The sequence below is a fragment of the Callorhinus ursinus genome, unplaced genomic scaffold (genome assembly GCF_003265705.2).
Source record: "Callorhinus ursinus isolate GAN/ISIS: 27379988/994484 unplaced genomic scaffold, GSC_fseal_2.0 scaffold4554, whole genome shotgun sequence".
NCBI classification, from domain to species: Eukaryota; Metazoa; Chordata; class Mammalia; order Carnivora; family Otariidae; genus Callorhinus; species Callorhinus ursinus.
In genome coordinates, this window is record NW_027401608.1 from 1 (window position 1) to 3,553 (window position 3,553).

Below are 3,553 nucleotides of genomic sequence, written 5' to 3' on the forward strand. Positions count from 1 at the left end.
GACGGGATCAAGGGAACATGAAATCATGAGTTGCCGGGGCTCTGTGAATGTTTGCTACTTGGTTAGACTGTCCAAGCCTGTTTCTGTGTGTATGCGTAATGACGAGAAGAGAAGAGGCTTCTTTGTTGTATTATTTTTCCTGAGGCAAATTTTCAGGTGTGATACATCTAGCTGGTGTATTCTCCTGCTATGAAATGAAAATTTAGAGACTGGCGAGCACATGGATGTGCCTGTGGGGTTGCTGAAATGCACGTCATCGCAGCTCCACATTCAATTAGGTTTCCAGATGGCACCTGTGCTTCACGGTATCCACGGGGAGGGGACGGAAAGTGGTCGATCCCCACCGGATGGCTTCCGGTGAAACTCTGACCTCCAGAGCTGATGAATATGGCAGGAGATGGTATTCCACACAGTCAGGTGGATTCTCTGTGTCCTGTCTTAGCCAGTGTCAGCAAGGGTGGGCCGATTCATTCACAAACCAGGTAGTGATGCACTGGTGGGAGGAATCATTCCCAGCTGTCTCTCTGCAGATGACCCCAAAGACACAGCAATGTATGTGTCGGGAGATGTGCCCGATATACTGCCAATACCAGCGGAAATCAATATGGAAATAAAAGTGCAATTAAAGAAGGAAATTCGATATTTTGAAGGAAGTAAGTAGAATACCAATTTCTGTCCATGAAACCCCAGGAAGTCTTTCCCGTTCTATGATCCAGACTAGATTCAACTGACCTCTTGAGGCTCCTCCTTTGCCAGAAGTGGGTTTTCACAACTAGAACGGTTCCTCTTTATTTCGACTGAAATGTCCCAGTAAATCTTTTGTTGTTGTTGTTGTTCTTTTGTATTTCTTAATTGGTTATTGTGTACCAGATCCCACACTGGTGGATATGTTCGGATGTCTGAACGTAAGCATGGAAAGCACAGGTACGCTGTAACATTGTAGGGATGTCTGAACGTAAGCATGGAAAGCACAGGTACGCTGTAACCTTGTAGCCCTTGAATGATCGCTGAGACTCCAAGCCTGAGTTCTAACTCCTCTTTGTACTTGGGAAATACTGAAGGTATTTTTCTAAATATCTTCAGAACATGAGAGAATCTTGAAATTGCTTGAAGGAGTGCAAGGACCTCCAGAAGTGCAGAAAAAATTTGTCGTGTATGCCATGAAGGAAGCGGCAAGGTGAGTGTAGGAGGAACTGTCCGGTATGTCTCCCAGGGGGCCCAGTGCGCTGCTGGGTGAGGGGTGGGGTCGGGCCCTGCCTGGCGTTTCTCAAACCCTGGTCCTCACCCAGAGTTCATGTCGTCCCCAGTGATTTAGATCGATGCTATCCGAGTCTCTCCTTCTTCCAAGCTCAAGGAACCCTCTGTTCACTCCAGAGTTTGAGGTGGGCCTTGACCCTGAACTGGCACTCTGTGTATTAATGGATGGTCCCTTACCACGCAGGGGTGTTTTCTGGACTCCTGTGACTCGAGCTTCTCTTTGCATCTTCTACAGAGCCTCCTGCATCAAAGGTTCTTTGGGTGTCTTTGGGTTAATGACTTGTCTCTTTATCTCCAGATTGAAAAGAGAAGACTTAATAAGTCACCTTGAGAAGGTCCTAGAGAAAATAGCATATGACCAGTTTCTCAACAAAGGTGATCGCTCCCCAACCTTATAATCCCGTTATGGCAATGATCAATGAGAAGGCAGAACCAGTTGGCTGTCCTGGAGTGCGACCAGATATTGTTGATGCCTCCCAGCACAAATTAGTTAAGAATTGTCTTCTTGCGGCTAAGAAAATGCATTGCAACTTTCCTGTTATAGGTGTCTGTTAGTAAAAGTTGGGCTGTTGCCCTAAGTTTTTCATCTGCATGGATTGTTTGTCTGTTTTCCTTCTGAAGTGGAGCAACCCTGTTAAGTCATCAGGTTACGCTATATCCTAGGTGCTCTGGAGGTCACAGGCCTGTAGCTGGTATTTATGACTGTCTTCTACATCAGCCATTTCTTTCATTCTTTTGGGTTTTGTTTTTTGTTTTTTGTTTTTTGTTTTTTTAGAGAGGGAGGGTTGTAAGGAGCAGAGGGGGAGGGAAAGATATTTTTTTTCTTTTTAAAAAATTTTATTTTATGATGTCATGTTAATCACCATCCATTACGTCATTCGTTTTTGATGTAGTGTTCCGTGATTCATCGTTTGCATATAACACCCAGTGCTCCATGCAATACGTGCCCTCCTTAATACCCATCAACGGGCTGACCCATCCCCCCACCCCGCTCCCCTCTAAAACCCTCAGTTTGTTTCTCAGAGTCCATCGTCTCTCACGGTTCGTCTCCCCCTCCGAGTCCCCCCTTCATTTCCCCCTTCCTACTATCTTCTTTGTTCTTTTTTTAACATAGAATATATTATTTGTTTCAGAGGTACAGGTCTGTGATTCCTCAGTCTTCCACAGTTCACAGCGCTCACCATTGCACATCCCCTCTCCAATGTCCATCCCCCAGCCACCTCATCCCTCCCACCCCCCTCCACTCCAGCAACCCTCAGTTTGTTTCCTGAGATTAAGAGTGCGCGCGAGAGAGAATTTTAAGCAGGTGCCACACCTAGTGCGCATTCCGATGCCGAGCTTGCTCTCACAACCCTGGGATCATGACCTGAGCCTAAATCAAGAGTCAGTTGCTTAACTGACTGAACCCCCTGGGCACCCTCTTTTTCTTTTTTAATTTTATTTAAGTAACGTGTAGCCTTAATACCTGAAGAAACTGAGCCCCCAGAGAGCATGTCCTTGCTCCAGGTCAGACAGCTGGTTGGAAGCTGAAACCAGGGTTGACCCCAGGCCTTTTGGTTTCCTGGACCGAAATTGAACATTGGGAGGGACCCCCTTCTCCCAACCCCAAGCCATTCTCATGCACCAGCAGGGTATCTGAGAATTCAACTCAATGCTGACACAATCCACCCAGAGCCTGCGTCGGATTCCACAGGTTAAGGGTTCAGTCCTCCAAGACTGCCCCAACCCTCACTTCAGACACGAGTTGCAAGCTCCAGGCTGTTACCTGTGCTTCTGACTGGCTAGGGATTGGAGGTTCCAACGACCTCCTTAGGTTCGGTTAATTTGCTGGAGCAGCTCACAGAACTCAGGGAAACAATTCACGTTTACCTGTAAAGCGTATGAGAAAGGATACACATCAAGAGCCAGATGAAGAACTACATAACGGGAGGCCTGGGGGAGGGTGCTGGGCTTCCGTGCCCCTCGAGAGTGCCACTGTCCCCAATCTCCACGTGTTCACCCGAAGCTCTCTGTACCCAGTCCTTTGGGTTTCTTATGGAGGCCTCATTGACCTGTGGCTGAGTCAACCTCCGACCCTTGCCCTTCCCTGGATGTCGGGGATCGGGTTGAAAGTTTCATCCCTCCAATCACGTGGTTGGCCCTCCTGGCAGCCAGCCCCTGCCCTTGGGTAGAGACCAAAAGTCACCTTCAGTGGGACACCTGGGTGGCTCAGTTGGTCAAGCGACTGCCTTCGGCTCAGGTCACGATCTCAGAGTCCTAGGATCGAGTCCCACATCGGGCTCCCTGCTCGGCAGGG

The 3,553-nt window shown here is 48.2% G+C and overlaps 1 long non-coding RNA gene across 1 annotated transcript; it reads left to right on the forward strand.

Moving 5' to 3' along the window:
* Positions 1 to 535: 535 nt before the first annotated feature.
* On the forward strand, positions 536 to 1,836 carry LOC112813455 (uncharacterized). Its single transcript, XR_003205527.2, has 3 exons — positions 536 to 653; positions 1,084 to 1,177; positions 1,556 to 1,836. It is a non-coding gene; the product is annotated as an uncharacterized lncRNA (long non-coding RNA).
* The last annotated feature ends 1,717 nt before the right edge of the window (positions 1,837 to 3,553 follow it).